Source organism: Pteronotus mesoamericanus, unplaced genomic scaffold (assembly GCF_021234165.1).
Source record: "Pteronotus mesoamericanus isolate MK-2021 breed Mesoamerican mustached bat unplaced genomic scaffold, CSHL_Meso_final contig_2, whole genome shotgun sequence".
In the NCBI taxonomy this organism is placed as follows: Eukaryota; Metazoa; Chordata; class Mammalia; order Chiroptera; family Mormoopidae; genus Pteronotus; species Pteronotus mesoamericanus.
In genome coordinates, this window is record NW_026555084.1 from 6359306 (window position 1) to 6374359 (window position 15054).

Below are 15054 nucleotides of genomic sequence, written 5' to 3' on the forward strand. Positions count from 1 at the left end.
AGGAAGGAATGCACAGATGGGTAGGAACTGATGTGCATTTTAAACACAAGAAAATACACTGCTAATATGAATTCAAGAGAAAAATAAGCTAATTAGCAAATTGCATAACCAGATGATGACCTCTTGAAAAGTACTTCCTTGACATGTTTGTAGACCTACTTTGTCCAAAATGATAGCCTTTAATAAGCGCATGTGGCTATTTAATTTTAAGTTAATTAATTTAAATTAAGTTTAAATTTTATTTCCTCATTTCAAGTGCTCCAGAGCCGCATGAGACTAGTGGCTAACAAAATGGACAATGCAGATCTAGAATATTTCTCCGATCTCAGAAATTTCAACTGGACAGCATTATTCTAGGTCATAGTCTTTGAAAATATTTAAAGTAACTACTAGTTTTCCTGAAATGAGTTAGTATCATAATGGAATAATACTATTTTTTTTTCAAATACAAGCAAAAGTTCATTTAGAAAGTCACAGAGGTAGAAGTGAGCCATGGAAGATATGGGGCAGCGGAGCTGCCTGGGCTCAGGGAACACGTTACAGGGACAGAAGAAGGACCCTTGGAGCTTAGGAGAAAGAGAGAGGCGAGAAAATGCACCCAGAGCAAAGAGGTGGGGAAAGGTGCAGGCGAGCCAGAGCGGGACGAGTGGCCATTCATCCCCCATGGTCCTTCTTCTCCCAAGTAAGTGTACACACACACACACACACACACACACACACACAGCATTTCACCTTGAAAGTCATAAATCAAAAATCAGAACCAAAATCCAACTTCCATGGAACCATAAGCATTGACTACAAATCACTAGAAATACAATATAACTGGTCAATGTCTTCTTTCTCAGTTGTTTTCCCAACATGCCAATGCACTAAGCATTTTCAGTGAACACTTCACAGACGAGGTTTCCAGCTGGACAGACTGAGGCCTACTGTGAGGAACAGCTATGAAGACCGTCAGGGGCTCTGGTGCACGTCTCTCTATGAAGCCTCTTTCCTAACAGCTGGAGCTCGGCTGCTCCCTCCACATGCACTTCCAGAGTTAGCACTTCCTGTAGTCTCTCTGACAGGTGTCAGAAAGCTCTCCTGGGCTATGTCAAATGCTGGCTGAGAAATCAACCAGGGACCAGACACTGCGTTGTAGATGTGCATTATATATGGAGGTGGTACCTCATCTGATTCAATTATCCATCACATTATGATGGCATACAGGTGCACTTGAATGTCCAATTTTATATTGCTTTTCTGCCAAGGAGCCAAATGAAAAGTATTCAACAAGTCATCTTCTTCGGGTTTCCTTTCTATTGGTGATATAAGTCATTACCGATATTTATTTGTATGTGCTTAGTAATGTCATATTCATAAAGGCATTCAAAGTGAGCTTGAGCAACTCAAGAGATAACCTGAATAATACGACATCACATGTTGAAGAGATGGGAAGGATGATAAACATGGCAGAAGAACTAAGAAGAATTCTACTTTCCCAGCTCCCTGCAGTGGAAGACTAGATTTTTCTGGTACATGATTCCAAATGGAATTCTGTAGTGCATTTTAGGAACTTAACAGGAATAAAGATAGCCAACTATATTTAACAAATTTGAATTATATTTCCTCATGAGTTTACTTTAAATTTTCTCCTTTTTGTCCATTGTGTTGGCTCACTGTACCCAGCCAGGTAAAAATATCCATGTATCTATGTATCAATGTATCTATGTGTAACTTCTACTAATAAAAAGGAACAGGCTCTATGATTCTCTGGAATTATTAGATGATTACGACCGTTCCTGCCTTCTGTCCAATGACTCACATTATTATCCCCAGAAAATTCTTAAGTACTTCCGAAGTTCTCCCTTCCTTCATTTAAGAAACTCATGAAATTCGACATCCTCCAAGAAGGCTTTCTTTCAGTCAGTAGGTTTAGAAAATTGATTTTCTTCACACATATCTTCTACCTTCTGTTATTTCCATTCAGATCACATCTCAACTATATCCACCATTGTCATCAGGTGTCACTAACTCAAGTTATATCATCATACCTCATTTTCATCACAGCACTTACCATTAACAGAGGTAGTGTGTGCATGCGTGTGTGTGTGTGTGTGTGTGTATAAAATATAGCTGTTTATTGTATGCTTCCCTAAATAATTTGAGCTTCATGAAAATAAGGCTTTGCTTATTTTGCTTACCACACTATGCCTGGCACATTATAAGCAGTCAAACATTTATTGAATGGAATCCAACTAAGTCTCTCAATCTAAATTCCAATGCTCAGTAAATTCAGGGGACAGAGATACACATTAAATGATGCCAAGAGGAATCAATCAAGCAAATCAAGAATGTGGATGATTATACATAGTAACTACCTTGAGCTCTTCAAAAAGTCAATATCATGGAGAAAACAGAGTAGAGGAATACTTCTAGATTGAAAGAGACCAAAGAAGCATAAAATCAAAATTATTTGCATGAATCTTAATAAGATCTTCATACGGGGAAAAAGCCACTACAAAAGGACATTCTTGAGAAAAATTCAAATATCTGAGGAGGAATTAGATATTCGGTTATCTATTGTTATTTTCTTAGGAATGACAGTGATATTGTGGTAATTTAGGCAAATGTCCCTATTCTTAAGAGATTCGTGCCGAACTATAGATGAGTAATTTTTTAAATATCTGCAATTTAAACTTCCAAATGGAATGGCAAAACAATGGTGTATACGCATCTGTGTAGACAAAGAGAAAGAAAGAAGTATAGATGGTAAATCTTGAAGAAATTATACAGGTGTTTATTGTACTTCAACTCATTTTCATGTTTTATTATGAAAAATTTCGAAGTTGGGAAAAACAGCAATTGAATAAATGACTAGCTAGAAGAAAGGTAGTGAATTCCCTTTGATTCCAGCCTACCTAATACAAAATGCTCAGGACCTACTATTTCTCCAATTTTTCATAATCAGAAAAATTGTCTGTTGCTCAGTTAGTTGTACAATATGTACTTTATGCCATTTGGTTCACTAATAACCCTCTATGGAATAAGCACCCAGCTGTTGGGATAATGACAATCAATTCATTTCCATTGCCCACACTAGAGTGCCAAACACAGATTAATAAATAATTCAAAGGAACCAAATATGCAGATCAACCGCCCCTTTAGGTTAGTCCTGGGTCCTGAGCACCTAGAGAGAGATCTTAAAACCAGCCCCAGGGGAGCTGGCATGGAAGGAACAGTAGTACAGTTGACATTGTAAAATGAAGTAAGTCTGATTCAGTTCCTAAAAGCTCACACTGCTTTTGGCAAGCCTACCTAAAAACACCATAATCCCTAAAAAGAGTGCCTTGCACGTCCCAAAGGGTCAACTTAAACTTATGCATTCCTCATTTCTTTTGCCTTTCCAAGATTGCTCACTAGACTATGAACGACAAGAAAACAAGAGTTTGACAATTTGTTCATACTGCTATATTATCGGTGCCTAAAAACGAGTGCCCGGAACGTACTAGATAGCCAATCAATGTATGTTGAATGAATTAAGGAGTGAATTCCAGTAGAACAATGTGTCTCTAACTTTAGCATATACCAGAATCAACTTTGAGCACATCTAAAACATTGATAGCTGGGCCTTACCCCAAGAAATTCTGATTCAGTAGTTCTGGGGTATGGCCCAGGGCTCTGCATTTCTAACAAGCTACAGCATAATGCAAATGCTACTGGTCTGGAGACCACAGCCGTGGAATCACTGCTGCAGAAAGTACCTCTAACTTCCCCCTTGCTTCAGATACCTACTGCTTCAAAAGTGAACGCTGTACTAGGCAGCCCTTTTGTATAAGATACTTAATGTACCTCATTGTTTATTTGACAAATAATCTTCTTATGGTATTACAGGAACATTTAAGCTTGAGTTTAGATTACCCAAAATTCAGACTCATTCCCATCAATCAAGCCAAATATTTACCAGAAGTATTTTTCCCCCTGCCAAGGGAAGCCAGAATTCCCAATTAGCAGCTCAGCGTACTACTCCTCCAGCTCATATTTGCGTATTTGGAACAAGGCTGGGAAGATACACACTATCTTTTTGCTGCACAATTGCTCCGCGAAGCATGTCTGCCCCCAGAGAAATCAGGTGCCTTGCGCATGGCAGAGATTTATGTTAAAGAAAGTCTGTTTATGAGAGATGAATGTGTACCCAAATTTATCTCCCAGTGACAACTTTGGAATCTAAAACATTTTCAACTTCTCCCCTTGTGAGTTGCTTGGAACTGCTATTTTTCAAGTCAAGAACACCTGTTTAGTGTTTTTCTCCTCACCCTCCATGGTAAATGGACCTGCCAGGAAAACGACATCTGATGGCTTTAATGAATAAGAAATACAAGATATTGACAGCTTTCAGCACATTATACAACCCTGACCCTATCCCCTTAATGAGCTAAGATCAAAAAGGAAGAAAACCGTTGTGATATTGGGCTCTAGAGTTCGTTTTTAAACTGCTGCAAATGAGAACGGATCTACTGGGTACAGTCAGAAGCTATTTGCATGTTGCTGTGAAATAACATATACAGACATGACCTCAGTAAGTGAACAACTGAACGTCTGATGTTCAGCATCAGGCACCCTTCCAGATAACTTTCCATCTCAACTCTAAGACACTGCAGCAATAAAAATTTCCACTTGTGCCTTTATCACTGGGCTAAGTCTCACCCTATCCATATATATACAGGGTGTGGCACAAATAACACAGCTTTTTATTACCAAATGTTTTATTACAAAATCATAAGCATGTAATTCTGTAACATAACAGTATCATACTCAAGCACACTATGTGACATTTTAAGGGAAATGTTCAAATTAAAATTATAAATTATTGCACCCACAGTAGTACCCTACCAACCGCCCTCAAGCAGGCATTACTTCTGCCAGACCCTGTCTAACATATAGAGAGTAATAATAAAAAAAAAAAAAAAGCCTGACCCACATACTGAACCTTACTGTAATCATAGTACAGAGTTTGAGAAGAGAAAAAGAAAATATTAGTTATGACCCAGTGGGATGAGAACTCGGTGAAGGTTTCAGGGCGATGTGACCTTTATTCATCTGATAAGCTGTGAGAGAGCACCTACCTTGTGCCCGTCACTCAGCCAGGGGCAAATATGTATTTGATAGTAAGCAGAACTGTCACAGTCCCTAAGCGCCTTTGCAGACCTTGGTCTAGTCATACAAACAGATCAACACATCAACGGATGTATATATCAACACATTTAAATTTGGAAATAAAGTTTTCTAGTTCATATATGAATCTTCTAAATGAGTTTCGGGTGGTTTAAAGTCATCTGTTTCAATGTAAGAATGCTTAATAATTAATCTAAGATATGAATCTGCCAGAAAACTGATGGTGAAAAAAGTAAAAATGTACATGTCAAATTTCAGCCAGAGAAAACACTATCACATAATTGGCAAAGCAGATTGAAAAATGAACAACATGAGAGTGCAGTACACAATAATCCTTTCATATGTATATTATGAGGCAACATTTTCTAGTTATGTCTATAACAAGTATTGAAATAATCTGTATATTATCCAAGATATTCAAAATATGATGTCAAAGCATTAAATCCAGACTTTCATAAAATAACAATGCATAATTTCATCACTTTCTATCTGATAATATTAATATTTTTTTACTAAAATTAGAAACTTTTTACTATAAACAAAACTTCTTTATATCTTTATACCTTTATATCTTGCTTATTTCATCTTTTGCAAATGTTTTTAAATTTTTTATGTATATTCATAAATTAATAAAATATTAGCACAATAGCCTGGGAACATACATTGTAATTAAATAAAAACATATGAATGGGTAAACAAATTTGTATTGCTAGGTTCCATCAAAAAAAAAAAAAGAAAACCTCAGTGAGCACTGCCCTACTGCAAAGGCTGCCAATTAAGCTCTTGGAGAAAAGATGTAATACTCTACACTAGGCTTCATGGAGGTTAGTCTATTAGCAGAGATTAGCATGTCTGAAGAGGTGAAAAACTAAAGATAGAGAAGAAAGTTAAAGGCCAATGCAATGACCCTAATAAGTGTACTTAAAATAAAAGAGTCACACAGTTGTCATAAAGAAGAAAGGAATATGATAGGTATTGTGATAGGCAGAATAACGCCCCCCCTAAAAACATCCGTATCCTAATTCCCAGAGCCTGTGAATGTTAAATGGTCAAAGACAATTAATGTTGCACACAGCATTAAGGTTGCCAATCAGATGACCTTCAAATAAAGAGTTTAACATGCATTAGGTCTTAAATGTGGAACATGGAGGTGGAGGAAGTGAGGCACTGCAGGAAAGACTCGATTGTATGCACATCGCTGCTTTGAAGACGGAAAGAGCCGTAAGCCAAGGAATGCAGGCAGCCTCTAGAAGATGAAAAAAGCAATACATTGTATTTTCCCTGGGAACCTCAAGAGGGAACACAATCCTACCATCACCTTTATTTTCACCCCAGCAATGCCAAATTTGGACAACTGCCCTCTGGAGCTATAAAATAATAAATTTGTGTTGTTTTAAGCCACTGACTCCATGGTAAATCATTACAGCAGTAATAGGAAATAATATAGGTATTATGGAAGAAACAGTAATTAGAGGAAATACTGAAAAGTTGAAGACGACTTGGAGGTTTAAAGCTCAGGAGACTCTGAGAATGAGATGAACAATTACAGAATCAAAGAAGAAAACATGTGGCAAGTATGCTAAAAATAATATTTTAAAATCATCTAGGGTTCTACTTCTTTATTATACCCTAGTACACATTAATCAGCTATAGTAAAAAAACTTTTCACACTTCAGTGAAATTTTAATAACCAATGTCCTATTAAACTTTTACAATTGAATATTTAATTAAAGTTGAGGAAGATACAAAATAAAACATCTGCCTGACCAGGGACCAAATGCTATCCTGTATAAAAACCTGTCCTAAATATAATTTCAGATAGTTGGAGAAATAAAAAAAAAAAAAATCAAGGCCCTGAAGGAGCTTAGAATCATAAATAATTGCCATAACAAGGAGAAGAGAGTCATAAATGGTACTAAGAATCCATCACGGAGGAGCAGAGAACATTGATCTCCTACAGGAATGCAAGGGGAGGCTCTGTGGAGAAGACAGCACTGGCATTGTCTTGAAAGATGATGGGGAAAACACGGAAATGAAGAGCATGAGTAAAAGATGTAGATGTACGCGTACTTTGGCACCATAGTAAAAATGAAAACAGGCAAAAATTCCCTGCATGGAACTGAGAGGCTTCTGATTGCTATATGCAGTAATTAAAAGTCAACAGCTGGCCTAGGCACCAGGCACCATATCTACCGCCCTTACGGACTCACTCCACGCACCCTTCCACGTCAAACGTGCACTGAAGGTCTTCGCCCTCCAACTTTCCTCCTTCCTCACTCCTCCCTCTCCCCGAATCCCTTCCATCCCCTATTCAACTCGCCCAACAAAGCTCCCCTTAAAGTTCACTTTTTTCAGGTAAATTAACTCCTTCTACTACCCTCTCTCAGACGTTCTGGGGAGAGTCTCCCTCCCACCGCCATCACCATCGTTGCCACCTCCACAGCCATCACCAGCACCACGGCCAACATCAGCACCCCTCCCCCATCGCCTTCCCCTCCCCCACCACCGCCGCATCCTCACCATCGTCGCTGCCGCCACCACATCCTCATCGCCTTGTGTCGGTCTCCTTTCTTACTTTGCAACAGTCCCTGCCTTCAAAGAGTTTTCGTTCACTACTTTGGGGGAAAGAGAGGGGAGGAAAGAGAAAATACAGCTTTGCTCTGCCTCTGCATTCTTTGCCTGATCTGCATCACTGCAAGAACTGATAAGTGCTTTGTAGTTTAAACCATTTGGGGCTTCATCTACCAACTTGCTTAAGAAACCCAACGGCCATTAATAACTTTGTTTCTCTTGACTATCAAATCATTATTAATTTTTGTTGATGTATTATGAACACATCAAACCGTAATCACACCTCAAATGGGAATGGTGTTTTTGGTTGGCAACTAATTGTGGCTGCTGAAAGATATTTTCTTTTTCTTCTCTTCATTGAAATGGGTAGGGGAGGAAGGAATCAGTAAGCATTCCAACTACTAAAAGTTTTTCTTTCAGAAGTCCCACCCATAACATGCCTCATCAGACATGTGAACAATTTTCTCCAGGTCAGGTCATTAGTACTGAGTTTCTCTTAACAGTAAACAAGGCATCCTAATGGCATTTTGTTCTTTCCCACAAAAGGAGCCAGAATATCTGCCTCATTTTCTCCAAAGTATTTATATCGCAGGTAGTGCCAGATTACTTCTTGCTCTCATGCTTGGCTACCTCCATGTCGTTGACAATAAATCAAACTTACCTGAAGGTCTCCCAATGCAACCAGAAGAAGAATCTGATTTTTACTTTTCTTTTTTTTTTTTTTCCCATAAGCACACACTCGCCAATCATTTAGACTCCTTTGCACTTCTAGAGCTAAGGAGACATTCCCATTACCTCACAGTGTCCCCTATCAGTTCTCTCTGGTTTTATTAAAACCTTTTCTCTTTCATTAAAATAAAAAGCCTCTGAAAAACTACAGTTATAGATTTCCTGAAACCCACAATTTATGGCTGCTACTTGCAAACTTCAAAAGCTTTTAAAAATAGTATCGGCTCTATTATTCTATATTATGGTAATCGTAGTAAAGATTTAAGAGGCACTTTAAGACTTTTTAGCTCTACAGTCTATTTCTGTTCCAATTTCTTGCTTAGGCATTTGGGAAAGAAGACCTTATTTAAAAGCTTTACCCTCTGGCCTCTGATATACAGCTTCCCTCTTAACTACAGTAACTAGACCTCACTGCACAATTAGGGAAGCTAGGTCTCCAATTAGAGCTCAGCAAAACGTGGGGCAAAGCACATCTTTCCAGAAACCCACCCATTTATATGCACCTGACAATAATCAAAATTTTTCTCATGTGCTATATACCTTTGACCCTTTTGTTATGCTTCACATCCCCTTGTTAACTCCCTACGCCTTCTCTGCTCCCATAGGAAATCAGTGAAGATAATCATAAGATTAAATAACTCCAATGCCACTGCTAACACGTTCAAAGCCATTAATATAACAAACGCCCAAGTGGCCACAGGGATTTATGTAGTATTGAAATTAAACTGACCTCATCCTATCTTCCGCATAGATCTGTTCTTGCTAGTTAACCTGTGTTTCTCTCTTGCTGCTTAGTCTAGGATGGTTACAATTCAAAACACCCAAGGAAATCACTAATGGATTTTCCACAACTGTGAGCATGCACAAAATCCAGTCTAAAGGTCGCCCCGGCATTGTCCTTTATAGTCCATGCTCCAAATGGGATGAGCATTTTAAACACAATCTCCTCTACATGGCACACTGCTCAGGCATTTTTCTTGGGCACACACCATATGGCAAGGCCACACACTCTCTGCTTCTTCCCTTCCCTCCTTTGGGATTTCAGCAGCATCTGCACAGCACAAATCTCTAACAGTCCCTACCTCTGCAAACGACAGAGCCAAATCCCAGACTTTCCTTGTTCTGACAAGAGCCCTCCTACTACAAAGCCACAATCTTTTTGACTGTGTCAACAGTGATGGGCTTCGGGAGATTTTCACATGAACTTCCTCCCTGAGCATGTAGTCTCCAGTTGCCAGCTGGCTTGCAAAGCAAAGGATAGCTCTATTGCACACCTGCAGTAAATAATCTTAAGTGTTTCCGCTTTGTTTTGCCTTGCTCCAAGTTTCCATGTAAACTTCAGAATGGTGAAACACCCGGTGATTCCTGCCCACTGGTATTTTATGATTTTAATTTGCTCAGAAGCTCTGAATTTCATTATATTTTCCCATTTTGTGCATGGGATTTTTACAGTTAACAGATGTTCACTTAATAGAGCCTCCCAGTGAGCAAATCAGTTTTCTCCCTCTGGTAATTCATGTAACTTTCTAGTCCTGCAGTAGCTGTTTCTGGAGGCTGCCAAGCTTTCTGGCAGAGGGAGCTCAAATGGAAAAGCGCTACAGCTCTTTGGAAATGCATATTCACATTCCTTCAGTCTCACTCATCCAACTTCACTCCTTCCTCATTAACGCCAGGCAAGAAAGCCTGCAGGGGCAAACACTGGCTTCAGACACTACGCAGGCTTCACTGGCAGGCGCAAAGATGTTCTGCACCCAATAAATATGTACTTAGCCTACGGCCACTGCAAATGGTAAATTTTCTAATGCGTCCAAAAGACTAAAAGAAGAGTTTCCCAAGTGACTGTCCTTGACCAGTCTCCAACTAGTGAGTAGTGCGGAGTTTTTTACTCACATGTATTTCAGGACATTAAAATAGTCACAACACCAAAGCAAGGTTCCTATCACAGGAATTCCGAGATGTCTGCTTACAGCTCCATAACTAGGAAAGGGTCCTGGGTGTCTGCAGAGGCTGTTACCATGGGCTGCCTTCCTGTTATACACACAACCTAAAAATGTGAATATCCAATGTCCCACCCATTTGATTCAGGAAACAAAGAATGATCTCTCTTGAGAGTCCACTTGGCACCCCAAATTATCCAATTAGTAGCACAATGACAGGACAAATTTCTTTACAAAGAAATGAAAGATCTCAACTTGCTAAAAGTCCTCCCAACTATTTCTTGGTATGACTGACTCCTAAGAGGAGGGCTTGTGACAAGTAAAAGATTTTTTTTTAAAGGGGGAAGGACAGGAATTTGGGGATACGATCAATCTTATTCTTTCTCTCCTGATTGAAGGTCCCTAAACATCAGTAATGGACTTGTTCATCTGGAATGCTGTCAAGGGTTACCTGGCTTTCTCCGTGGTCTCTTCTCATGCCCTCATCTAGAGTGTTTATACCCTGAGGAGCTTTTCCATCTGGCTCTGACACCAACAGCCTCAGAACTAGTCATTCTTCAGGACTCAGGCAAATAATTTTTCCTCCTTCGTGCCATTCCCCATGATCCCCACCATTTATCCCTGATCGAATTCATATGCATCTTTTTGTAGCTTAGACATAGGTTATTTTTGCAAATGCCTTCCTGAATGGGTAGGTATGCTGAGGCCTTTAGCACTTTCCCAAGCTGTGTGACCCCGGGCTAGTGAATGTCCCTCTCTGAGCACATTTCCCCACGGGTAAAATGAAAATGATAGCACCTACCATACAGGACTGTTAGGAGGACAACATTAGATCAACTACAGAAAAGAGCTCATATGATGCCTTCCACAGTTGAAGGGCTCCATAAATATTAGAAGAGATGATAGTAATACATGTCCAGAAAAACATTCCCAGGAAGAAATACAGCTTTACCCAAATAGACCAAACAGGAAGCCCCCTCTAAAGGACTCCAGCAATAACTCCCGGTTCTGTGGTGATTAAACAGCAAGTTGGCAGTAACGAGCCAGCGACCCTGGTCATTAGCAAACCCCAGGGTCTCTACGAGTACTACGGGGGCAATTAAATGGTTTTTTGACTCTTAATTGGCAACAGGTTGGTAACCCAAAATTATAAAGAACTTTATTTCTCTGCACCAGCTAATCAATATTCACTCAGCATGCTTCAGCTCCCCACATCTCAGAGGAATAAAATAAATTGTCGGTCAGCAGCACAATTTCGTTTGTGATGGTGGCGGTAATGTTTTCTTTTTTTTTCCTCCCTAAATTATTCACCTTCTCAAAAAGCAATTTGATAAATGTTTATTTCTTCATAATAGATTCTAACAACCGCTGATTTGTGACCCTGGCTGTGGGCTGAATTTAAATTGGGGAGGAGGTAAGGATTCCAGGAAAGTGCCAAGACAGGGCCACGGAGGAGGTCTGGGGCTGCTTCCTTCTCGCGTTCTGGGGCCACGCTGGCAGCCCCCGGCACGAGGGCGCTAATTGAATTGAAGAGAGTAGTGAGTGAGAAGTGCAAGCAAGCACAACCTGCAGGGTGAACGCAGGCACCGCGGGCTTGGCAGGAGGCTCAGACGAAGGCGCAGGGCGTAGCCGCCCAGCCAGGCCACCGCCCTGCACTTGGACTTGGCGCTGGCAGCGACCTGGGAGCCCACGGAACTGGGGGGAGAGGGGAAAGGCGGGATGCTGAGAGCTTTCTGGCGCCAGCGAGCTTTCTGACCAAGAGACCCCAACTGAAAAAACGACAGAATGCACGCAAGGTTATTTTCTTCTTGCTGCCTCTTTTGGAGGCTCTCTCTCCACTGCTCCTACGACTACCATTTGGATGGTTCCCGTTTGGGAAAAACCAAATGCTTCTTGCAGGTGGCTGGGCAGGAAGGTAGTAGGCGTGCGGGATCCTGCCCCTGCTTCCCCATCTTCTCGATCTCCATGATGGTAAATGACTGCGAGTTCCCGCAGTCTTTTCTCCAAGCATTTAAGAGGATTTTAATTAAGAAGTGAAGCTCGGTGTGCCAGAAGCAGCCGGACAGTGCCTTATGTTGCTTCGCACAGGAAAGGGACAGGAATTAACACGTGCTGCTGGCTCTAGCCCCCGCCCTGTAACCGGGGGATGGGAGGTCCCTCTCCGCGAACGCCCATCGCTCCTCCCGGCCTCTGCCTTGCCTGCGGCGTGACCAGATTGCTGGGATTCAGCTTGGTTGGGACCACAAACTTCCGATCAATCGCTCACATTTCCCGTATTTAAATTCTGGCATAGAAAGTTCCAGAAAAGGACTAACACCTAATTCTTTAACGTAGGTGGGCCTCTTTTTATTTTTCCAACCACCGTGTTTAACATACACAATTTTTAAAATAATGCAGTAAAATGTATTTCTAAGAGAGGCATGTTCCCAAGCTTTTGTCCTCACAGTCACTACAAAGTGGGGGTTCATCCTTTAGATCAGGCTGGAAACTTACAAACCTACAGTGAAGGGGTGACAAACTACCAATTGGTAGTTGCAGAATCACAGAGATTATACAGATTACAGCATCCGGAATATAGTCAGTACTATGGCGATAGCTGTGGGCTGTGTGCGGGGCCAGGTGGGGACTTAAAACAGCAGGGGGACCGCTCAGCAAAGAGCATGATTTTTTTAACCACTGATGTACAACTGAAGTTAAATACAGAATAAAGTGAATGGAAACTAATTAAAAATTTTTATTATTTTTTTAAAAAGAAATGGAAAAAATACCTACAATAATCAGGAAAAATGAGTCCATGAGTGAGTGCCCTGGGCAAGTGCAGCCTTGTTTCAAGGCTGACAGTCGCCCTCACCCGCTCAGCCCAGCGCTTCCGCGCAGCGGCCAACCACTCGGCCAGGCCCAGAAGCTCAGCGGAAAGCCCCGTGAGCTGAATGCCTGGCTCAACATCAGACAACCAGGAAAAAAGACGGGTAGACCACAGCCAAGATCTCCAAACGTCCAGGACAGCACAAGGGACGATTCAACCTTCTCCTGTGTCCTTCTCGCCCCATCGCTGCTCACACATTGTCAGTACTATAATTATCTGCATTGTGTTTTCACCCCAGACAACCGCAAAGAAAAAAGGCATTCAGTATGGATGGACAGACTTAGGGCTTTGCTGTCTGCTTTGAATCCCAGCTGTCTGTCTTTCTATTTGTGAGGTTTTGAGCAAGTTGGTTAAATGTCTAAGCATCCGTCAGCCCATCTGGAAAGCGGGAATAAATGTGTAATCCACTAGGTTGTTGACACATGGCAAGTATCCAATGGCAGGTCTCCTTTCCCACTTCTGCCCCCACCCCAGGATCTCTGCAGAGCCTGGTTTTCAGGACAAGCACACGCTTTGGGAGCAGCCAGCCACGAGGGTTCCCTGAATCCTTGTTCTGATTAATGAGAAGAGTGCGAAGCTCAGTGGAGCTATGGCGAGGGCGTTTGGATGTATGTACCAAAAGCATTCCTCCCTTTCCTCATCTATATTTTACAAGACGCAGCTCAGTCACTCCACATCTACTTTCCTCCCACAGGACAGAGCTGACCTGAAAGTGTGAAGTGAGAATGTCGGTGATAATTTTGCCAGACAAAACAGCACTGATTAGTCAGAGAAGAGAAAAAGCACTTCTCAGCTGTCAGGAGAGGGCAACGGGAAAAGAAAATGGAACAACCAAAAATACCCTGAAGACATCCAGATAGAGTCATGGAGAAGTCCAAGAAGCTGCTTAAATGCTATTAGTTTGTATTCAAGAAGGAAAATAAATAAATGAATGAATGAATGAATGAATGAATAAAGTGCCTTCCCAAAGCCCAGTGCAGCGAGTTTCACTTATAGCTTGTTCTCCAATGAAAAAAGACAAAAGCAAAGATGAATGCAAATGTGATTCCTTTTCAGAGGAAAAAAAAGTATTCATTCCTTTTCTTTGTAGCATCTACTATGTGCTTTCTGTAGCGCTGCATACAGGGTAGGGCAAAAGTAGGTATACAGTTGTTCATATAGAAAATGGTAACTTGTAGGGCAAGTGTTCTGCGGAATATTTTAGGAAAGGTGACTGACTTTGTGGTTATTTACACATTCGTCTCCCCAAAGAATCTGAATGCTAGTTGAGAGTAGAACTGATTTCTTACTGGTCTTTGCAACTTCAGTAAGCATTACATACTATTAGCTAGTATATACCTCTTGAATTAATTTATAAAAAGAAGGGTGTTGAGGGGATAAAAGGTAATAGGGATGGCCAGTCTCATATGTCTCTCAGGACAGAAGTAAATACACATTTACATACAGCCCCCCTCTCCATATAAGCCAATGTAATATGACTTAGTTGCAAGTGACAGAAACCAAACTCAAACCAATCTTTACAAAAGAGAAATGCGTTGGCGACGTAGCTAAATAGTGGAGTAGGTTAAAAGAATTGATGGAAGGCCACACAAATCTTGGACCTGGGGAAAAGAATGAGTAACTCCATGCTGTCGGAACACACATGTTCTCTCTACGCTGTCCTCTCTTTGCATCTGTGTCCTGTCACTAAAATAGGGTAGTCAAAATAGTAGGAAAGACAGGAACCACAGCCAAACAAGTACCCTTGTCAGAAAAAGTGAGCCTCTTTCTCCCAGTATCTATATACCAATATCACTT